Genomic DNA, 24,929 nt, shown 5'->3' on the forward strand with positions numbered 1-24,929 from the left:
GTGGTAGAGAAAGGATTTGCACCCAGGGCTTGGGGCTGCAGAGGGTGGATCTACCATCTCTCCGGTACTGCCATTTGAGTGCTCAGTAATTTTCACTGGGTCTCTAATGCCAAACACATCCACTTGGCTGCCAGACCCACTTCTTCTCTCATCTCTCATGATTCTCCATTATGCCCCCTCCAGTGGCAGCCCTGTGCCCACAGCCAACAAGGCCCACCTTTCCCATTGAGTCCCTGTCCCAGCAAGCCCGCCACTCCAGCCAAGCCGGCCCACTCCCACACGTTGTGCTGTGCCGCCATCTTGTCTTTGCCCTTTGCTCTGCCTTTCTCTTCCCCTGGAGGCCTTTCCTCCCCTCTGCAAAACCCAGCTCACATCCTGCTTCATCCCAGCCCCACTTGGCTCCCACCGTGTATCTGAGGCCTGCATCTTTCAGAGGGCTATGCATCACACTGCCTGCTACTCTTGGTTCTCCTTATACCATTACTTATTTCCCCAAATGTTTATTGAGCCCCTATTGTATGCCAAGCATAATTCTGAATAAAATGGATACCAGGCTTAGAAAGACAGATGCAATCCCTGCCTGCAAGAGATTACAGTCTGGGGGGAGGGGGGCAACCTCTACAAGAAGGGGCAAATAGATAGAGCACATGACTAAACTGACAGGGGAGGGTTGCCTTGGAAACACATGGGGGACACACAACCTGGACTTGACAGGCCTAGGAGGAGCTGGATCTACATGGGACCCAAGGTTAAGTAAGAGTTAGTCTGGCAAAGAGAGCAGAGCACAGAAGAGTCTTCCAAGCAGAGGTTCCAGGAACATCAGGTGTCCAGTCAAGTGGGTTGTGAGTGGCTCCAGGCGGAGGTGGGCCCAGAACTTGGCAGGCTGAGGTAATTTGGACTTGATCTCCAGGGCCTTGGAAAGCCTGTGATGGTCCCACACTGCCTCCCTCAACATGTGACTCCAAGGCACAGCATCTGGTCCCGAGCATTTCCCAGACGGCACCAGGGCAGGCACCCAGTAGGAGGCCTCCATTAACCCTAGTTGAATAGTGATTCAATGAATGAATGAATGCATGCATGCATGAATGAGTGAGTGAATCCAGGGGTTCTAGTGCTGGTGTCCTGAGTCTTAAGTAAGAATCTTTTTTGGCCAAGGAGTAGGAAGGTTACTTTCAGCTTCTCTATGCTGATTTCCAAGGAAGTTAAAAAAAACAGGACTGTGTATGATTTAACAGCTCCCCGTCTCCTGGGAAAGGATGGCTTTGGGGAGAGAAGCCAAGGAAAGGAAGAGAGGACACCCTCTCAGTAGGAGGCAATCCCCAGTGTGGGGAGGAAACCAGGACTCTACCCTTACAAAGCAAGGGGGTATTTTCAGTCAGATCCCTGTCTCTGGGAGGAAAAATTTTGGCACTATCCTGGAGAGGAAAGAGATTAATATGCATTCCTCCTTGACCTTTGTAAAGTGGGTTCAAATACATCATCTTTCAAGCCATGTGGGTAGGACTAAGTAGCTAGAGAAGAAAAATGGAGGCCCAGAGAGGTTAAGTGATTTTCCCAAAGTCACACAGACAGTCACAGGCCCAGCCTTGATTTGAACCCACAATACCCTGCTCTGTCCACTAAATCACAGGAAGGAGGACAGAAGTGGGGGAACAGTTTGTTTGCAGGCAGAGGATCTAAAAAGAAGGAACTGGCCTTATTAGAAAATGAAATGGAAAATAAACTCAGCGCTTGTGTGCATGTATTGCTGGTGGGAGTAGAGACAGCCTCAACCCTTTCAGAGAACAGTCTGCAGTGAGCATGGAGGGGCTTAAAAAATGTTCCTCTCCTTTAGCCCAGTATTCAGCTGCTAGGAATCGATCTTGCCTTAAGGACAGGAAAAGCATTAAGTGCAAAGATTCTAACTGGGTGTTAGTCATGACAACCAGATTGAAGAAGATCCAAATGCCTAACAATAAGGAAATTATTAAAAAAACTGAGACAGTGATAAAATGCAATATTACACAGACAATAACAGTGACATCTGTGAAGGCTTTTTCAGGATAGAGAAAAATTCTTACATGAAAATGTAAGGTGGAGAAAAAAACAGGATGTAAAATTATTTATGCCGAGTGACAACACCTATCTAAAAACAGTGGAGGAGAAAGACCAGAAGCAAATGAGCCAACATGGAATTGTGGTGGCCTTTGTGGAATAGAACCAAGGGGGATTTGGGTTCTGCATTCTGCTTTTATGTATTTTCCCTAATAAATTTCTATTAGTTTTATTTTTCATCAAAAAAGGAAAAAAATATTTTAACTTTTTTCTGATTATAAAATTAATACATTTTGTTATTAAATTTTTTAACAATATAGATATGAAAATAAAGGAAAAGAACCCTTTAATTTCACTGCCCAGAGGTAACAAGTATTAGTAGTTAATATCTTCTTAGTCATACACATACACACACGCGCGCATTTCTACATACACACATATATGCAATATTCATACACGTATACAATATACATCCACTTATATACACATACTACATACATATCATCATACATATAGACACACATATATATACACATATATTTACTTTTACTTTTAAGCAAAAATGGGACCATATGCAAACACTGTATTGGAACTTGCTTTTTTTCACAAAACAATATATTCACCTTCTCCATGTCAGTGCACATAGATCAGCCTCATCTTTTTTAAAATTTTGATTGTGGTAATATATACACAACATAACATTTCCCATTTTAACCACTTTCAAGTATTCAATTCAGTGAGCCTCATCTCTTTTAATGGCTGCTTAATGTTTCACTGCGGGATACAGAATAATTTATTTTTGTAACAAATCCCTTATTTCTGGACCTTCATGTTGTTTTCCAGTTATGTTTATCATGACAAATAATTCTGCAGCAAACATATTTTACATATATCTTGGCACATGTGTTTTTGCTAGAAGTGGAAATTCTGGCGCAAACAGAATGCATTTTTAATGCTTTTGATTTATATTACCAAATTCCCTCTAGAAGATTATATGGGTATGAATTTAAAGGGAATACTCTTTTCCCCACATTTTTGGCAGCAGTAAGCATTTCATCTTCACCAATGGAATAGGTGGGGAAATGTTTCATTGTTGGTTTAATTTGCATTTCTTTAAAACTTGGTGAGACTGATCCTTTCCATGTTTATAGGTCGTTTGGATTTCTTTTTTTGTGAATCGCCTATTCATAACCATCTTTTGATTCTTATTCATTTATTAGAACTGTATTGCCTTAATAATTGGAACAATAATATAAATCTGAATTTATTTTTTAAAAGAAGAAAATACATCCTTCTTTACCTCATGAATTCAAAAAAATCCCAAGGCAGAGAAATTTGCAAAAAGGATATAGGCTGGAAGGGCCCGGGCTTGGGTCCAGTTTTGCTCCTAAGCTGCTGGGAGCCTCACGGAGGACATCATCTCCTCTTGGCCTCCACATTCTCCTGAGAGGTCAGTGGCTCTCACACTCTTCCTGCGGAGCCCAAGATGACAGCACGGTGGTTTCTCAACCCTGTCTGTGCTTTAGAGTAATCCAAAGAACTTTAAAATACATACCCATTTCCAGGCTCCACCCCAGATATCCTGACTTCAGGTTTTAAAAAACTGTCTGGGTGATCCTAATGTGCAGCAAGGATCGAGGGCCAAAGGTCAAAGCCAGCTGCTCTGGCTAAAGCAAGACAGAGCCACAGACCCTTCTTGGCCCTCAGCTGCTCCCCAGGGGTCCCAAGGCTTCTCCTGGGACCACTGGAGCTCCAGGAATCTTTGATTCAGCATCTCCACATCTGGAGAAATATCTGACCAAAACAGACTCAAGCGGGCAAAAGTGCATGGATAATGTGGTGCATTGCAAGGATGTTTATAGAAATTTTGAACACGGGAAATGGCGTAACTGTCCTTCCATAAGAAACTGGTTAATAAATGATAGAAAAGCTGTCAGATGGAATACTATGCAGCTGTCAAAAATAATGAAGCAGCCCGCATGCGCAAATTGGGAAATTTTCTCTTGACACATTTTTAAGTAAGAAAAGCATGTTATTTAATAATATGTATTGTATGAAGTTGTGTTAAAAAAAAAAACCTACAAATGTATATATATATATATGTATATATAAACAATTTTATGTATGTTGCACATGCATACAGAAAAATCATGTACATCCCAAACCTTCAGGATCTTTGTCACAATTTGTAGCTATTTAATTTCCCCATTTATTTGTCTACTTCCCTTCACTGCCTATAAAGTCTACGGAAGCAGGGAACGGAAATCTATTTATTCACCTTTGGAGCATGTGGCGGTTCCTCAGTAAACATTTGTTGAAAGACAGAGAGAAAAAAGTAGAAGTAAAAGAAAAAGAAAGAGGAAAGGAGAGAAAGAAAAAACTTATGGAAAGAGAAAGATCAAAAGAAAGAAAATTAGGTTTGGGGGAATTTCACTTTTACACTTCTAATCTACTCAATTTTTTTTCCTGGTACACAAATGTTCCCAGCAGCGTTATTCACAATAACGGAAAAATGGAAACAACCCAAATGTCCATAAACTGAAGAATAGATCAATAAAATGTAGTCCATCCATACAATGGACTATTACTCAGTCATAAAACGAAATGACGGAACCTTGAAAACATTACACTGAGTGAAAGAACCAGTCACACACCCCCAAAAAAAAAACATATTGCGGGATTCCATTTATATGAAATTCAACTGAATTTTAAAAAAAAAAACTCTTTTTACGACTTTTTATGGCTTACCTCAAAAATCAATGTATGGCTTAACCAATTACTACAAAGTGAACTCCACCGAAACTGAAAAAAAGAACTTTGCTCGCTACCCTAAGGGGCCCTCCAAGCCCCCTGCTCAATCACCACCCACCCCTCCATAAGGAACCGTTATCCTGACTTTTATAGGACATGCCGATTGCATTTTCAACCGCAAGTTTGCGGTGGGGTGCAGGGAGTGGTGCTTGGGTATGGAGGGCTGGAGCAGGGCCCAATTCTCGTCGCTGATTCCTTCTCCCATAGCAGCTTGTGCAAGACCTTCCCCGGCACCCCGCCGGCCCCCGCGGCCCCCGCCGCAGAATCCGCAGTCCTCACCCGCTTTCGAAATGCAGCCCTAACGCGCGGAACTTCAGGTTTCCCGGAGAAGCAGAAGTGAAAGAGGAGCAGAAACCGCGCGCTGAGTGATTTCAGCCATCCTTGTGATTCAGCCCGACTGGAAAGAGGCGGGGGCGACGGGTCTCGGCACCCACCCGAGGGGCACCCCAGGGAGGGTCCGGGCGTAGCACCCCGCGCGGCCGCGCCCCTCCCGGAGCCTCCCGCTCGCACCCCTCACCCGGGGCTCCCACCCCTCACCCGGGGCCCCGCCCGGCTACAGCCCCTTGGGAGGTTCTCCGCGGCCGCGGAGCAGGCAGGTCTGTGCGTACTGAAGTGGGAGCAGCTCCAGGACGCGGAATGGAGCGCAGAGCAGGACGCCGGGGGCAGACTAGAGGTGTCGGGCCGTATATACACATACCCACGCGCACCCACACGGGGGCATAAGCGCGTCCTTCCATAAGCGGCTCAGAGTGGTTCCCGCGGGATGGACGTGGGAGTCCACCTAGAGAGGGAGGCAATTGAAGGACTTTTTCACGTCACTCCGTTCCATGGTATTGTTTCGTTGATTTGTTTTCAATCTAAAAACAAACAACTCTTGTCCGTCCTTCTGGCCACTTCCTCCAGGAAGCCGCCCCCCAAACCAGCTCACCGACGATTCTCTCTCCTCCGAGGCTCTCCCGCCAGGCCGGCGTCCTGTATGCCGCTACTTGCTGCCTGGGAAACCGTGGGAAAGGGCCTCGCTCTCCCTGTGCCTCAGCCTTCTGGTCTGTAAAATGGGGGCAGCGCGCTGAGTGCTGGGAACAGCCTGGTACCTCCATCCTCTCCTTCCACCCAAGGCCTAGGTTATGTCCCCACCCACACCACACCATCACCGCCGCCAGCAACCCCCTGATTTCTCTCAGCAAGGCATCTGCTTCTTAGATCTCCGTTTCTTCACTTTGAAAACGAAAGGGCTGGAGAAATCCAAGAATTGTTCTAAAACTTATTTTATGGAAATAATAATTAACAATATATATTGATATGAATAATAAGGAAAAGCCCTGTCTTTGGCCGGCTCTGAACACGTTTGTAGGAAGCAGCTTTGCTTCCAAGGCTCATCTTCACTTCTGCCTCCCTGCCCCTCCCCTCTCTCCCTGGCACCCCACCCCACCCCCAGCACCCCGGCCCCACTCCACCCAAGCCTTCCCTTGGAAAGCATCTAGGGAGATAGTCCTGTGGGTGTAGACGGGGCTCGAGCATCACCCCTGGGGCGTGGGGAGCAGCTTTCCAAATTAAAGAGGAAGTCAGACCTTAAGCTGGGGCTTCTGGATCCATGACCCCTGGCTGTGAGTCCATCCCTTAAAGGATCTGTTTGCCACACACAGTCCTGAAGGTGTTTTGTGTGTTTGTTTTAGAAGAACATTTACTGCAGAATGGTGCAAGTGCTCTGGAAGGCAGTTTGGCGGTTCCTCAGGAAGCTAAATATAGAATTGCCATGTAACCCAGTAATCCCATTACCTGGTATATACCCTGGAGAACTCCAAGCAGGGATATGAATAGACATCTGCACACCGATGTTTATAGTGGCGTTAGTCAGGATTGCCAATAGATGAAAACAGCCCAAATGTCCATCAACTGATGAGTGGATAAACAAACTGTGGTATATATGCACATTATGGAATATTATGCAGCTGTAAGACAGAATGAAGTCATGATGCATGCAAGGACATGGATGAACCTTGAGATATATGTTGAGCAAAATAAGCTAGAAACGAAAGGACAAATATTGGATGGTTTCACAAATATAAAGTATAATGAGCAAACCCTGAGAGTTGAATTCAAGAGCATAGATTATCAGGAGATAGAAAGAGGGTGGAGACTGGTACAGAACATTCAGTAAGGTTATTGTAAAGGTTCAGAAATGGATAGCACAATATGGTGTGTGTGAGTATGGCTGAAAGAGGAAGACTAGTGTCTTATGTATGTCACCAGAAGAAAAGCTATAGGATAAAAACTGAGACTATATAACCTAGTGAAACCTGGAATGGATGATGATGGCAATTAATTGTACAAATACAAGAAAGTTTTTACATGAAATAGAACAAATGTATGTCACTATTATAAGGTGTTAATAAATGGAAGGGTATATGGGAAAATACAGTTAATGCAAACTAAGATCTATGGTTAACAGTAATATTGTAATATTCTTTCATTAATTGTAACAAAGCACTGTACAAAACTAAATGTCAATAATAGGGGGATATATGGGAGGGGTATGGGAATTTTTTTTTTCTTGGGCGGAAGAAATGAGAATGTTCTCATATAGTTGTGATGGTGAATGCATGACTATGTGATTATACCAGGAGCCATTAGGCTAGATTGTATGGTGTGTGGGGAAAAAAAAAAAAAAAACTGTTAAAAAATTGAAAAAAAGAAAGCAATACCTTAACAAATTAAAAAAAAAAAAAAGAACATTTAAGATCAAGAGATCACAAGTGGAATGTGCAGGGTTCCCTCTAGCTGCAGCCACACAGCTGAGCTGTTTGATTCTCCATGCTCAGCCTTGGGGCATTGGTAAGGATAGGAGAGAAAGGATTTTGGCTTCAGGAACACTGAGATTCTACAAGACAAGAAATTCTGCAATGACCCTGTCCCAGGGTCCCAGATTGCCCTCTGGGCCTTGGTTTCCCCATCTGTACAATGGGTGCATCAGACTAGATGGTCTTTAAGGGTACCTGTGGACCCAGCATCATAGACATTTTAGGGCCTACGAACTTCATCTGTGACAGTGTCTTGCTTTTTTGAGCCAGGCGTGGGGATCACTGGGTCCCTTTCTCCTGGGAGAGGGGCCTGAGTTTCAACCTCAGAGCCTCCCATGGCGCCACGTGCTGAGTGGCCTTGTTCTCCAAGCTGCGTAGCCGCTTCTCCCAGCTCATCTCCCCCAGATCCCCACCCCCAAAGAAACCGCCCTCTGGTTCCCGTGGAGCCCACAGCTTCTAGCCTTCCCTCACTCCATTCATTTGCCTCTTCCATCAGTTCACGAATATTATTAATCACAGTTGCTGGCCCTGTGTTAGCCCAGGGCTGTGGCACCCGGCAGGTGTCACCAGAGGGGGCCTGAATCTCATGGTGGTCCTTCTCCTGGCCCCAGCACTGCCTCCAACACCCACAAAGGGGAATCTGGGTGTGTGCATCTGGGCCTGAGCTCAAGAGGGCTTAGATCTACCAGGTGCCTCCAGACAGAGCTGCCCCTGGTGGGCGTTTTGGATACCCTTGGGGGGCAGTTTTGATTGTTGCAACAATGCAATGATGTAGGGTGGGGGCACTACCGGCATTTGGATCTGAGGCTGCGGAGGCTGAACGTCCAGAAATGCATGTGGCTGCCCCTCAGGACAAAAAAAATTGTCCCAAATGTCCTCTCCAGATTTTCAAATGCCCCTTCAGATTTTCCTGTCAGTGAAAACCCGAGCTCGATCCCACACCTAAATAGGAGGTATTTTTGCATATTTTTCAACATGCTCTGACTTTTTCAGGAATGCGAATTCATGGAAGACTGTGCTTTGTTTTGCAGGGAACTTCATCAAGAGTCTGAAGCATCTCAGGAAATCGCAGCACTGAAGACAGCCTCTCTCCTGGGATTCGAGCCCTAAAATCGTCTGCATCTGAAGCTGGCGTCTGTAACGCTTTTATGCGTGGTGTGAGCATCTGACGACCTTTCATCTGGCGAAATTGCCGCTGGGCATCTGTGTATTGAGAGGCATGTATTTTCATTATAAATTATTTATTACTGTATTTTTATTTCTTCTTTATACATTAGTTGGGGCATGGTTTTTTTTGAAGTAGTATGTGTAGGTAAACTTGATTATCTCTGTCACTGATTTTCACTGTGAGATCTACAGAACCCTGGGGGTCCACAAGGTGAAAATTCCCTTCTAACGTGCTCAATAGTGGTTGTCTTTGACCTTGGTGGGGAAGGGGCCAGGGCCTCTGTGGGTGGGACAACAGAGCCTCAGCACTGAGCAAGGCAGGGTCCCAAACTGTGGGACCCCGTGCGCCTCACAGACCTGCTCTCCCAGGACAAAGATGCCAGGTTCTCTTCAGAAATTCCTTGACCAGGCAGAAAATAGGAAACATGTCATTAAATCTCAGCCCTTGGGGACACATCTTTTTAATATGTTGTGTGGTGAAATGGGGAGCACACACAGAACGCATGAAATTGTTTGAGTTGAACTCAGCTAGCTGCTTTTTTTCATGGAACATCACTTTTACTGAAAGAACAACTGACAGACCAACTGCAGTTATTCAGACTTGGGTATTTGGCAGAGAATTTTTCAAAAATGAGTGAAATGAGCTGGTTCCTTCAAAGAAAACTGACAGCATTTGTTGCTGATAAAATTTGAACTTTCAAGCAGAAATTAGTATTTTGGCAAACTTGTGTCCACCACTGTAAAGCTTGACAGCTTCCTAGGACTCAAAGGCCTATCTGATGAGATGGGAGCTGATGTGAACGCATGTGATTTTTTGACATTGTTTGCTGAGACGGGTCATCTTTTGGAAGATCTGCATAAGTCAGCAAACCAAATGACCAATGCATGATATTACAAAGTCATGTGTGGGTAAAAAAAATCCATTCAAAGGCCAAGATAGACCAATGCATTTAATGTAACAGAGTGAAAAATTCATCGATATGGTTTCAGATTCCCACTGCAACCAACATTTAAGAAACTACCATGAATGCAAGTGGTAACCAAAAGAGAACTAGGATACCTGTAGTAATATCAGATAAAAGAGATTTTAAGTCAAAACTGTTACAAGAGAAAAAAGGGTCACGATATACTGATAAAAGGGTCAATTCAACAAGACATAACAATTAAAATGAAAGGATGGAAAAATTTATAGCATTCAAGAAGGAACTACCAATAGTTGAGTTTTGGTGTGGTATCAAAGAAGAAAATCCACAATTATCTGAAAAGGCTACTCAAATACTTTTCCCTTTTCCAACCACATGTCTGAGTGGAGCTGGATTTTCTTCATATAGTTCAATCAAAACAACATATCCCAACAGACTGAATGCAGAAGCAGATATGCAGATCCAACAGTCTTCACTCAAGAGGATTTGCAAAAGTGTAAAACAATGCTACTCTTCTCACTAAAGGTTTTTTCCTTTTGGATATGGACATATTTTTCATAGAAATATGTATATGTTTACATGTAATGGGCTTATTATTGTTATTTTTAGATGAATTAATAAAATATCTGGGTCCTCAGTAATTTTTAAGACTGTAAAGGTGTCCTGAGAACAAAAAATTTGAGAACAGCCAATCTATGCATCTAATTTCAAAATAAGAAGGGAGCATTTTGAAATACATCATTTGAAAAAGGATGCATTGGGATATTACTTCACGCCGACTTGCATGGCTGTAATAAAACAGACAGATAATAACAAGTAATGGTGAGGATGTGGAGAAATTGGAACCCTCATACATTGCTGGTGGCAATGTAAAGTGGTGCAGCCATTTTGGAAAACAGGATGGCAGTTCCTCAAAATATTAAACATAGAGATACCATATGACCCAGGAATGCCACTCCTAGTTATATATACCTGAGATAAATGAAGACTTGCATCCACACAAAGGCTTGTGTATGAATGTTTATAGCAGCATTAGTCATAATAAGCAATAATGGAAACAACAACCCAAATGACCATAAACTGACAAATGCGTAAATAAATAAAATGCGATATAGCTGTGTGATGGAATATGATTTAGCAATAAAAAGAACGAAGTACTGAAACATTCTAAAACATTGATGAACCTTGAAAACATTATGTTAAGTGCAAGAAGCCAGACACTGAAGGTCACATATTCTATGATTTCAGTTTTATCAACTGTCCACTATAGACAAATCTATAGAGACAGAAAGTAGATCAGTGGTTTTCCTAGGTCTGTGTGGGGGGACAAGAATGAAGGGGTGACTGCTAATGGGGAGGGTGTTATTTTGGGGGCAACAAAAATGCTATAAAATTACATGTGTACAAGTTGCACAACTTGGTGAGTATATGCTAAAAATCACTGAAATATGTATTATAAATGCATGAAGTGTATGGTGTATAAATCATAGCTCAGTAAAGCTGTTTAAAAATAATCTATTTTAAACCTACAACTTCTCTATTTTAAAAAATGAAAAAATCTACTCTAAAAATTAAATGAATAAATGAAATAATCTACTAATTTAAAAAGCAGGGGGAGTGAGGTTAATCATCGGATGGGATAGTGTTGAGAACCCTGCCCTCTGGCGGCCAGTTCCAGTATAACATCAGGAAGGTAAGGAGGCTGGCCCTTGCCATTTTAGGATTGACCGCAAGAGGCAGAAGAACACAATATTTGCTGCGGTAGCCCCTCGGTGGGGGCTTCAGCTTTGAATCTCCACGTTGGTTCTCAGAAACCTCACACCCCCACCAGGTGCCCAGGAACTGGGGCGGGGGTGGGAGGGGTGGCCAGGGAGGGCCAGTCTGACGGTGCATCTGGACACAGACATAAACAGGTAGGCACGCCACTTTGGTGTCCACAGGGTGGCCCGGAATCTGGGAAAAGTCAAACTGCAAATCCTGAAGATTCAGCCCCAAACCCTTCTACCACTGGTCTTCTCCTACGACCATGATCTGCCATAGTTGCTGGATCTTGGGCGGGCGGATGTGCGTGGCAGGCCCGCATCCCCGGCTGGAAGGGAGAGCTGACTGCACAGCTGCCCACCATGCCTGGCTGTCCCTGGAAGAGGCTTTGGGAAACAAATCCCTCTAATACCCTTGAGGGTTTTTTTGTTTGTTTGTTTGATTGATTTCTTTTGTTCTGTCATTTGCTTCTTTTTCTTGAATATGACCACGGGGGGAAATACGTGCTGCTAGTTGTGGTTTGGCCCTCTCTCTCTCTCTCCCTGCCCCCACCCCCACCCCCCATTCCCATTTGCAGAGTTCCTTACAGATTTTTCCAAGGCAGCAGTCCCATGAGTTGGTTTGGATCTCACAGGGTGAAAAACAATAGCATGGGGCCAGTGTTCAATGTGGGAAAAGAGAAAAGAGGTGTCACCCCTATCCTGCTTCTCAGAGAACTGCTGAGATTATCTTGGGAAGTATCCTTCTAGTTTTTTTCTTGCTTTGTACACACATTTTTTTCTACCACCCATTACCAAAACAACCTTTTTGTATATAGTTTTCAAAATTGATGTATATTTTTTATGCAGTTGGGATCGTGTTGTATATACTGTTTTGTAACGGTGCCTTTGCAGTTCATGTGGTTCCCATTTAAAGGTAGGGAGACTGAGGCAGGGAGTGGTCACGAGGCTGTCAGGAAGAGGCGAGAGGCAGAGTGGGATGTGGAACTGCTTGGGGTTCCTGGATCCAGGTTGTTGCCTCTGAAGACCACATGGGTGGGCATCCCAGGGGGGCCTTCGAGCAGGGGCAGGGAGAGCGGGGGCTGACTCCGGGTACCCAGGACCCGGGCTGGGGCCCAGCCTTTGTCAGCAGCCGCCTGCTGAGTGGTGGGACCCCACGCCTCCTTACTCTCGGACATGTGCCCTCTCGGAGCTGCTCACATGGGCCTGAGGAAAGCGTCCTTAATTTTTTCTTTTCTTTTTTTTTTCACAGAAACTTAAATCATTTCAGTAACAATAGTTAAGTACAAGATCCCATCAAAATCAATCACAGGTGTGGTTGGTCCTAAGGCATAATTCCCCTCTAGCTCTGTACCTGTGATACATAGAACAAGCTATCAGCTTCCAATATACACAGGAGGGACAGTCATAGGGTAAACATTCTCACTGCCATAAGGAGAAACTGAAAGGAAAACAGGGTTTAAGGGACCAAAACAATTCCTAAAACCTGCAGGACATACTCCATTAGATTTCAAAGTCCAAGAGTCATTAACAGAATGAGGCTGCATCCTTGGGGCTTGAGAGAGCGAGAGTCTAACCCTTCCTAAGGGCCTTTGCGGCAATCCTTTCTTCTCGAAATGCTGGGGTGAGTGCTCCAACATACCCACACATTGGGGAGACCACCTTCTCGGCCCCACCCTCCTCAAACATCAGGGATTCTCTTCCCTCTCTGGGGCACACGCTCAACCCCTTCAGAACAGTGGGGTGGTGGCCAGACTCTCTCCAGTCCCCTGGGAACTTGCTCCACCCTCTTTGGGGCCTGAGGTGGCAACACCCTTCCTGAACATCGAGGCGGAAGGCCCACCCTCAACCTCCCGGGCAAACTCACCCTTTCCATGCGTGTGGGCCACTCCACTCTCCCAGCCTGAGATCTCTTGACTCCAGACCTCAACCTCCATGGCTCTTTCTTCGAAGAAATTTTTCCTTCAACATGTTCCTTGTCTGTCTCCTTCAGTCCTAGGCGGCAGCAGCTCTGTCTGTAAAGAGCTCGCAAAAATACTGTTGGCTTCGCATGAAGCATACAGGGATCAAAGCCGTCAGACAGTAGGACTTTCCACAAATCCTTTCTGCTTAACTCCTCCAATCTTGGCTTGTACTGAAATGGTGGCTGGGTTCCATGTTTGATGAAAAAAAGAGTTTAAAAATCACCCCAACTCCCACCACTCCCATTACTCTACAAATTGTATACATACAGCAAGTAATGAACATTTCCATTTTTGCCCATCAATTCCCCCCATTACCCCTGTTATCCCCCAACCTGCACCCACTTAAACTCCATTAACGGTTGTGGCATAGACTTCCCAAATTTCCCCCAAGTTTATGTAGACTTATCTTTCATGTTTATACATCGTACATTACAGAATACATTTTTTATTTTTTATTAGACAAAATGGGAATGTGCTATTCATTTTGACCTGTGGGTTTCTTTTTTTTCATTCAATAATATATCATGAACATTTCTTAAGGTCAAATTTTATAGATCTACTTTATCCTTTTACATGACTGCATAAAATTCCATTGCACAGATATCACATAATTTATTCACTCACTTTATTTTTTTAATCATCATTTTATTGAGATATATTCACATACCACGCAGTCATACAAAGCAAATCGTACTTTCGATTGTTCACAGTACCATTACATAGTTGTACATTCGTCACCTAAATCAATCCCTGACACCTTCATTAGCATACACACAAAAATAACAAGAATAACAATTAGAGTGAAAAAGAGCAACCGAAGTAAAAAAGAACACTGGGTACATTTGTCTGTTTGTTTCCTTCCCCTATTTTTCTACACATCCATCCATAAACTAGACAAAGTGGAGTGTGGTCCTTATGGCTTTCCCAATCCCATTGTCACCCCTCGTAAGCTACATTTTTATACAACTGTCTTCGAGATTCATGGGTTCTGGGTTGTAGTTTGATAGTTTCAGGTATCCACCACCAGCTACCCCAATTCTTTAGAACCTAAAAAGGGTTGTCTAAAGTGTGCGTAAGAGTGCCCACCAGAGTGACCTCTCGGCTCGTTTTGGAATCTCTCTGCCACTGAAGCTTATTTCATTTCCTTTCACATCCCCCTTTTGGTCAAGAAGATGTTCTCCGTCCCACGATGCTGGGTCTACATTCCTCCCCGGGAGTCATATTCTACGTTGCCAGGGAGATTCACTCCCCTGGGTGTCTGATCCCACGTAGGGGGGAGGGCAGTGATTTCACCTTTCAAGTTGGCTTAGCCAGAGAGAGAGGGCCACATTTGAGCAACAAAGAGGCATTCAGGTCACTCACTTTATTGATGTATACATAACCTATTTTAAGTTTTTCTGTATTACAATGCTGCAACAAACATTTATATCTATATCTAAATCTAAATCAATCTGTAATTTTCATGCTATATTTCTCATAGAATCAATTTCTAGAAGTGGGATGGCTAACAGAGAGAGTGTATGGAGTTTTCAGTACCCACCGTCAAATTTCTCTCCAAAAAGGTTGTACCAATTTACACTTCCACCCACAGAGTATGAAAGTGCCTGTTTGCCCCCACACACCTGAGCACTAGGTATTATCAGTCTAGTCTGTTCCCCTTTCTGTTCCCCTTTCTCCTTCCCCAAAACCCGAAGTTGCCTTATTGGAAACACCCCCACCTGCTGGGGGGGGGAGCCCGAGGGAGGCAGGTGTGGGAGGCTGGGTAACCGTTCCCCAAGATGTCCACGCCCAGGTCCCCAGAACCTGCTCATGTGCTACCTTACAAGGCAAAAGGGAACTTTGCAGATGTGATAGTGGTCAGAGTTTGAGAGGAGATTATCCTGGTTTATCCCAGAGGGCGCAATCACCAGCCCTCAAAACCAGAGACTCTTTCCCAGCTGTGGTCAGAGAGAGACATGAAGGAGTCATGAGCCATGAAAAGCAGGTGGCATCTAGGGCTGGAGGAGACAAGGATCAGCTCCCCCTTGGACCCTCCAGAAGGAAGGCGGGCCTGCCGACACCTCGGTTTTAGCCCAGTGAGACCCACGCTGACTTGTGACCTCCAGGACTATAAGATAGCATGTGTGTGTTGGGTCAAGGCACTAAGTTGGTGAGAATCTGTTATTTCAGTGATAGAAAACGAACACAACGGGCAAACACAGGACTGCCTGTTGCCACCCAGGACCTCGGAGGCTCAGCCGGGCTCACCAGCTCCAATTCCCTCTTCCTGGGAAGGGCTCCCCCCACTCAGAAGCCACCAGGCTCTTTCCCGCTTCTGGCTGATTCTCCCACCTAGAAGGGCCCCTCCCACTGACCCCCAGCCCAGCTCGAGCACCCCTCCCTGCAACCCCCAGAAGCCCTCCAAGGCCGTCTTCCTTTAACACAGTTTACTTCGGCTCACTCTGCTGCCAGGAGGATGGAGAAGAGGGAAGAGAAGTGTGGGAGCCCCTCTCTGCTTTCGTGAGGCCTGGACGCAGGGTGGAAAACAAACCCTCAGAGAACAAGTCGTGCCGAGGGTGCTTTGGGCACTTCTTGGGGCCAGCACTGGGCAGGCACTGAGGAACAGCCCCAAATCGCCCTGCAATAGCTTTTACTCCAGTAGGGCCCTTCTCACATCCCCTTACCCACTAGGATCGCAGCCACAGCTGTGGCGGCCAGTCCCACGCCAGCTGGGTCCCACCCACCGGAAGCTCTCTGCTTGCGGCTCTCCAGTTTTCTCTCCAGGAGGAGGTGCTCTCTGGGATGAGCCTGGAGCGTGGGTGCGTGGACAGGCAGAGGCGGGAGGGCCGTCTCCTAGAGGGGGAACCAGTGCACAGGGTGTGAGGGTGAGAATTTGTGGCTTACTTCTGAGGAACTGATGCAGAGTGATGGAGAGATGGGCTGCCCCACTCAGCACACGTCAGCCCCCCTTTCCTTGACTTCCTCTGTAGAATCTTTTTTTTTTAACATGATTTTTAAATTTTGTTAAAATATGTACACATATTCATATATTAAATCATTATAGAATTCACATTTTAAGGAAATGAGTCTCCAAAATTAAGGAGTCTACTGTACTTTGTTTGCTCTTGAACTTCAAACATTAAAACATGAGAAGTAATACTCCAACTTACTGTTGGATTGCAAGTTTAAATGTAGTAGAATAAATTAGGAATGTTCAGCAATCTCAAGCAAGTAATTAACAGGCCAGAGCCTGAACGAATAATCTTGACATGGTTTGATTATCAGTTGGTTTATCCTTATTACTCATTGACCTTTTTATTTACAAACCTAAACGGAATGAAAATTCCCCTTTTACTGGGTGTGACAGAGTTAACAGAAGAGACACATCCACTCATTCTCCGTAACTCTGGACATTTATCTTGTTAATCTTTCATGTCTTGAGCCTCTTGCTGAGCAGGGAATGTTTATCCATGCACAATCCATTTCTTTTTCTGAAGGAATATTCTTTGGAGTCAGTGGAGCCGTCCCCAAGCAATTCCAAGTGTGCTTCATGAGATATCTTGGTTCTGCCTGGAGAATTCTCAGAGATCACACTTTCAGTTTTGGCTCCTGTGGCTGCTCCCAAAACTGTTAGAATCTCATCAAGTTTGTCCACCATAGACTCTGCATCTTCTTTTTTAGTTTGAGCACATTTCTGTGAGGTCCATCAGCACTGAGAAGCATTTGCTTTTCTCTCATCTCATAGGTAAGTGTTGAGCTTTGGCTGTGGCTGGGGTCCTTTTCTACTGGTCCCTCACTAAATCAATTCCAATAAAAAGGCCTGATATCTCCTATTTAAGTGGGTTCAGCCTTCTGTTTGTTCAGTAACTCAGTAAGATAATTCCCTACATATGCGGCATTTCCTTGAAGGTCTTCATTTTCAGTTATAGCCAACACGGCCAGACAAACAGCACAAGATCCTGGATTTCCTCCAAATGTATTGAAATACTCCATCCCAGAGCTGCTGAAATCTTCGGCAATTTCTTTGGTTGTTGCCACACGTGCCACTGGGTGGCCATTGTCATTGGTTTTCCCATTGTGATGATGTCTGGAACAAAGTCTTCACCATGCATTTGGAAGCTCCAGAAATGTTTCCCAGTTCGGCCAAAGCCTACTTGAACTTCATCAGCTTTAAACACACCCCCGGCTCTGTGGATGTGTTCTGCCGCTTTCTGGAAGTGGCCTGCTGGAGGAATTATTTGTCTGCCACAACTCTGCAGGGACTCAGCAGTAAAGGCAGCAATCTTCCTTCCACTTCTGTGAGCTTCTTCAATAATTTTCTTCACCTCATCTGCATAAGCAGTGGCTGGCTCTGCATGGTCTTCTCTATATTTTCCTCTGTGAGTATCTGGATTTGGTGCCACATGTGCAAATTCTTTCTTGACATCTTTGCCCTTTTGAAATGTATAAGGACTGATCTCAATTAAAGATGCTAGGTGACCATGATAAGCGTGGTCGAGTGATCACTCTTGGTGGCCTCTGTACTGCCGAGCCAGGCGTAAGGCTAAATCGTTGGCTTCAGAGCCTGAATTTGTAAAGCAGCAAGCAGAGAGTTTCTCTGGCAGGGTTGCTGAAAGGCGCTTGGCATACTCAACCATGCTGTCGTGGAGAAAGCAAGAATTTGTTATTTAGCAGTTCCATCTTTTCATGGCAGCTTTGACCACTTCCGGGTGACAGTGTCCTACATGGGCAACGTTGCTGATGTTGCTTGGTCATCTTTCTCATCACACATGTGCTGCCTCTGGGCTTGCACCATTTTGATGGGATCCGCAGCAAAGAAAATTTTACCTGCGAGTCCGATGTGCTCCCTCCTTAGCGCTGAGGTGTCCTGCTGGCTGTACAACTCGCACATGGTGGTGGGTCCTCCCGGTGCCGTGAGGTGCCTCCCCTGTTCCATGGGTGCACCTCCCCCGCGAGCCCGGAGCTGACCTCAGTGGCTGGCCTTCCCTCACGTTCTTCCCCCTTGGGTACTCTTGACCTCCTCTGTAGAATTTTAGAAACCTGAAAACACACCTTCCCTCACCCCCTTGCAGGGCGAGGTGGCCATGTGACACAGTTCAGCTCAAGGAGGCTGAAGCAGACGTCTTCACTCTCAACGTCTCACTCGCCTCCCCCCCTCCTTCCCTGGGACTCCAAACTAACCAAATTTGTAGAACACGATCCTCAGTGACAACAGACCACTCGTTCTTTTCTTTTCTTTTTTTTTTTTTTTTTAATCTTCATTTTATTGAGATATATTCACATACCACGCAGTCATACAAAACAAATCGTACTTTCGATTGTTCACAGTACCATTACATAGTTGTACATTCATCACCTAAATCAATCCCTGACACCTTCATTAGCACACACACAAAAATAACAAGAATAATAATTAGAGTGAAAAAGAGCAATTGAAGTAAAAAAGAACACTGGGTACCTTTGTCTGTTTGTTTGTTTCCTTTCCCTATTTTTCTACTCATCCATCTATAAACTACACAAACTGGAGTGTGGTCCTTATGGCTTTCCCAATCCCATTGTCACCCCTCGTAAGCTACATTTTTATACAACTGTCTTCGAGATTCATGGGTTCTGGGTTGTAGTTTGATAGTTTCAGGTATCCACCACCAGCTACCCCAATTCTTTAGAACCTAAAAAGGGTTGTCTAAAGTGTGCGTAAGAGTGCCCACCAGAGTGACCTCTTGGCTCCTTTTGGAATCTCTCTGCCACTGAAGCTTATTTCATTTCCTTTCACATCCCCCTTTTGGTCAAGAAGATGTTCTCCGTCCCACGATGCCAGGTCTACATTCCTCCCCGGGAGTCATATTCCATGTTGCCCGGGAGATTCACTCCCCTGGGTATCTGATCCCACGTAGGGGGGAGGGCAGTGATTTCACCTTTCAAGTTGGCTTAGCCAGAGAGAGAGGGCCACATCTGAGCAACAAAGAGGCATTTGGGAGGAGGCTCTTAGGCACAACCATAGGGAGGCCTAGCCTCTCCTTTGCAGCAACCGTCTTCCCAAGGGTAAATCCTATGGTAGAGGGCTCAACCCATCAAACCACTAGTCCCCTATGTCTGTGGTCATGTTAGCAACCATCGAGGTGGGGTAGGCCAATACCCCTGCATTCTCCACAGGCTCCTCAAGGGGGCACTACATCTTTTTTTCCTTGTTTTTCTTCTTTTTTTTTTTTTTAACTTTCCCTTCTTTTTTTTTTTTTTTTAATCTTCATTTTATTGAGATATATTCACATGCCACGCAGTCATACAAAAAAAATCGTACTTTCAATTGTTTACAGTACCATTACATAGTGGTACATTCATCACCCAAATCAATCCCTGACACCTTCATTAGCACACACACAAAAATAACAAGAATAATAATTAGAGTGAAAAAGACCAATTGAAGTAAAAAAGAATACTGGGTACCTTTGTCTGTTTGTTTCCTTCCCCTATTTTTCTACTCATCCATCCATAAACTAGACAAACTGGAGTGTGGTCCTTATGGCTTTCCCAATCCCATTGTCACCCCTCATAAGCCACATTTTTATACAACTATCTTCGAGATTCATGGGTTCTGGGTTGTAGTTTGATAGTTTCAGGTATCCACCACCAGCTACCCCAATTCTTTAGAACCTAAAAAGGGTTGTCTAAAGTGTGCATAAGAGTGCCCACCAGAGTGACCTCTCGGCTCCTTTTGGATTCTCTCTGCCACTGAAGCTTATTTCATTTCCTTTCACATCCCCCTTTTGGTCAAGAAGATGTTCTCCGTCCCACGATGCCAGGTCTACATTCCTCCCCGGGAGTCATATTCCACGTTGCCAGGGAGATTCACTCCCCTGGGTGTCTGATCCCACGTAGGGGGGAGGGCAGTGATTTCACCTTTCAAGTTGGCTTAGCTAGAGAGACAGGGCCACATCTGAGCAACAAAGAGGCATTCGGGAGGAGGCTCTTAGGCACAACCATAGGGAGGCCTAGCCTCTCCTTTGCAGCAACCGTCTTCCCAAGGGTAAAACCTGTGGTAGAGAACTCAACCCATCAAACCCCCAGTCCCCTATGTCTGTGGTCATGTTAGCAACCATGGAGGTGGGGTAGGCGAATACCCCTGCATTCTCCACAGGCTCCTCAAGGGGGCACTACATCTTTTTTTTTTCCTTGTTTTTCTTTTTTTTTTCTTTTTTTTTAACTTTCCCTTCTTTTTTAAATCAACTGTATGAAAAAAAAGTTAAAAAGAGAACAAACATACAATAAAAGAACATTTCAAAGAGACCATAACAAGGGAGTAACAAAAAGACAACTAACCTAAGATAACTGCTTAACTTCCAACATGTTCCTACTTTACCCCAAGAAAGTTACCTAATATAGCAACATTTCTGTGAACTTGCTCCTACTATATCCATCAGAAATTAACAGACCATAGTCATTCCTGGGCATCCCCAGAACGTTAAATAGCTTATCTGTTCTTCTTGGATTATTGTTCCCCCTTCCTTAATTGCTCTCTATTGCTAGTTCCCCTACATTCTACATTATAAACCATTTGTTTTACATTTTTCAAAGTTCACATTAGCGGTAGCATATAATATTTCTCTTTTTGTGCCTGGCTTATTTCGCTCAGCATTATGTCTTCAAGGTTCATCCATGTTGTCATATGTTTCACGAGATCGTTCCTTCTTACTGCCGCGTAGTATTCCATCGTGTGTATATACCACATTTTATTTATCCACTCATCTGTTGAAGGACATTTGGGTTGTTTCCATCTCTTGGCAATTGTGAATAATGCTGCTATGAACATTGGCGTGCAGATATCTGTTCGTGTCACTGCTTTCCGATCTTCCGGGTATATACCGAGAAGTGCAATCGCTGGATCGAATGGTAACTCTATATCTAGTTTTCTAAGGAACTGCCAGACTGACTTCCAGAGTGGCTGAACCATTATACAGTCCCACCAACAATGAATAAGTGTTCCAATTTCTCCACATCCCCTCCAGCATTTGTAGTTTCCTGTTTGTTTAATGGCAGCCATTCTAACCGGTGTTAGATGGTATCTCATTGTGGTCTTAATTTGCATCTCTCTAATAGCTAGTGAAGCTGAACATTTTTTCATGTGTTTCTTGGCCATTTGTATTTCCTCTTCAGAGAACTGTCTTTTCATATCTTTTGCCCATTTTATAATTGGGCCGACTGTACTACTGTCATTGAGTAGTAGGATTTCTTTATATATGCAAGATATCAGTCTTTTGTCAGATACATGGTTTCTAAAAATTTTTTCCCATTGAGTTGGCTGCCTCTTTATCTTTTAGAGAAATTCCTTTGAGGTGCAGAAACTTCTAAGCTTGAGGAGTTCCCATTTATCTATTTTTTCTTTTGTTGCTTGTGCTTTGGGTATAAAGTCTAGGAAGTGGCCGCCTAATACAAGGTCTTGAAGATGTTTTCCTACATTATCTTCTAGGAGTTTTATGGTACTTTCTTTTATATTGAGATCTTTGGTCCATTTTGAGTTAATTTTTGTGTAGGGGGTGAGGTAGGGGTCCTCTTTCATTCTTTTGGATATGGATATCCAACTCTCCCAGCCCCATTTGTTGAAAAGACCATTATGACTCAGTTCAGTGACTTTGGGGACCTTATCAAAGATCAGTCGGCCATAGATCTGAGGGTCTATCTCCGAATTCTCAATTCGATTCCATTGATCTATATGTCTATCTTTGTGCCAGTACCATGCTGTTTTGGCAACTGTGGCTTTATAATAAGCTTCAAAGTCAGGGAGTGTAAGTCCTCCCACTTCATTTTTTTTTTTTTTAATCTTCATTTTATTGAGATATATTCACATGCCACGCAATCATACAAAAAAAATCGTACTTTCGATTGTTTACAGTACCATTACATAGTGGTACATTCATCACCCAAATCAATCCCTGACACCTTCATTAGCACACACACAAGAATAGCAAGAATAATAATTAGAGTGAAAAAGAGCAATTGAAGTAAAAAAGAACACTGGGTACCTTTGTCTGTTTGTTTCCTTCCCCTACTTTTCTACTAATCCATCCCTAAACTAGACAAAGTGGAGTGTGGTCCTTATGGCTTTCCCAATCCCATTGTCACCCCTCATAAGCCACATTTTTATACAACTGTCTTCGAGATTCATGGGTTCTGGGTTGTAGTTTGATAGTTTCAGGTATCCACCACCAGCTACCCCAATTCTTTAGAACCTAAAAAGGGTTGTCTAAAGTGTGCGTAAGAGTGCCCACCAGAGTGACCTCTCGGCTCCTTTTGGAATCTCTCTGCCACTGAAGCTTATTTCATTTCCTTTCACATCCCCCTTTTGGTCAAGAAGATGTTCTCCGTCCCACGATGCCAGGTCTACATTCCTCCCCGGGAGTCATATTCCACATTGCCAGGGAGATTCACTCCCCTGGGTGTCTGATCCCACGTAGGGGGGAGGGCAGTGATTTCACCTTTCAAGTTGGCTTAGCTAGAGAGACAGGGCCACATCTGAGCAACAAAGAGGCATTTGGGAGGAGGCTCTTAGGCACAACCATAGGGAGGCCTAGCCTCTCCTTTGCAGCAACCGTCTTCCCAAGGGTAAAACCTGTGGTAGAGGGCTCAACCCATCAAACCACCAGTCCCCTATGTCTGTGGTCATGTTAGCAACCATGGAGGTGGGGTAGGCGAATACCCCTGCATTCTCCACAGGCTCCTCAAGGGGGCACTACATCTTTTTTTTTTCCTTGTTTTTCTTTTTTTTTTCTTTTTTTTTAACTTTCCCTTCTTTTTTAAATCAACTGTATGAAAAAAAAGTTAAAAAGAGAACAAACATACAATAAAAGAACATTTCAAAGAGACCATAACAAGGGAGTAACAAAAAGACAACTAACCTAAGATAACTGCTTAACTTCCAACATGTTCCTACTTTACCCCAAGAAAGTTACCTAATATAGCAACATTTCTGTGAACTTGCTCCTACTATATCCATCAGAAATTAACAGACCATAGTCATTCCTGGGCATCCCCAGAACGTTAAATAGCTTATCTGTTCTTCTTGGATTATTGTTCCCCCTTCCTTAATTGCTCTCTATTGCTAGTTCCCCTACATTCTACATTATAAACCATTTGTTTTACATTTTTCAAAGTTCACATTAGCGGTAGCATATAATATTTCTCTTTTTGTGCCTGGCTTATTTCGCTCAGCATTATGTCTTCAAGGTTCATCCATGTTGTCATATGTTTCACGAGATAGTTCCTTCTTACTGCCGCGTAGTATTCCATCGTGTGTATATACCACATTTTATTTATCCACTCATCTGTTGAAGGACATTTGGGTTGTTTCCATCCCTTGGCAATTGTGAATAATGCTGCTATGAACATTGGCGTGCAGATATCTGTTCGTGTCACTGCTTTCCGATCTTCCGGGTATATACCGAGAAGTGCAATCGCTGGATCGAATGGTAACTCTATATCTAGTTTTCTAAGGAACTGCCAGACTGACTTCCAGAGAGGCTGAACCATTATACAGTCCCACCAACAATGAATGAGACTTCCAATTTCTCCACATCCCCTCCAGCATTTGTAGTTTCCTGTTTGTTTAATGGCAGCCATTCTAACCGGTGTTAGATGGTATCTCATTGTGGTCTTAATTTGCATCTCTCTAATAGCTAGTGAAGCTGAACATTTTTTCATGTGTTTCTTGGCCATTTGTATTTCCTCTTCAGAGAACTGTCTTTTCATATCTTTTGCCCATTTTATAATTGGGCCGACTGTACTACTGTCATTGAGTAGTAGGATTTCTTTATATATGCAAGATATCAGTCTTTTGTCAGATACATGGTTTCCAAAAATTTTTTCCCATTGAGTTGGCTGCCTCTTTATCTTTTTGAGAAATTCCTTTGAGGTGCAGAAACTTCTAAGCTTGAGGAGTTCCCATTTATCTATTTTCTCTTTTGTTGCTTGTGCTTTGGGTGTAAAGTCTAGGAAGTGGCCGCCTAATACAAGGTCTTGAAGATGTTTTCCTACATTATCTTCTAGGAGTTTTATGGTACTTTCTTTTATATTGAGATCTTTGGTCCATTTTGAGTTAACTTTTGTGTAGAGGGTGAGGTAGGGGTCCTCTTTCATTCTTTTGGATATGGATATCCAACTCTCCCAGCCCCATTTGTTGAAAAGACCATTATGACTCAGTTCAGTGACTCTGGGGGCCTTATCAAAGATCAGTCGGCCATAGATCTGAGGGTCTATCTCCGAATTCTCAATTCGATTCCATTGATCTATATGTCTATCTTTGTGCCAGTACCATGCTGTTTTGGCAACTGTGGCTTTATAATAAGCTTCAAAGTCAGGGAGTGTAAGTCCTCCCACTTCGTTTTTCTTTTTTAGAGTGTCTTTAGCAATTCGAGGCATCTTCCCTTTCCAAATAAATCTGATAACTAGCTTTTCCAAGTCTGCAAAGTAGGTTGTTGGAATTTTGATTGGGACTGCATTGAA

At 43.9% G+C, this 24,929-nt stretch overlaps 1 pseudogene; it reads right to left on the reverse strand.

Moving 5' to 3' along the window:
• Positions 1 to 16,866: 16,866 nt before the first annotated feature.
• LOC119510866 lies at positions 16,867 to 18,327 on the reverse strand (annotated as a pseudogene).
• Positions 18,328 to 24,929: the final 6,602 nt, after the last annotated feature.

This window comes from Choloepus didactylus, chromosome 15, assembly GCF_015220235.1.
Source record: "Choloepus didactylus isolate mChoDid1 chromosome 15, mChoDid1.pri, whole genome shotgun sequence".
NCBI lineage: Eukaryota > Metazoa > Chordata > Mammalia > Pilosa > Megalonychidae > Choloepus > Choloepus didactylus.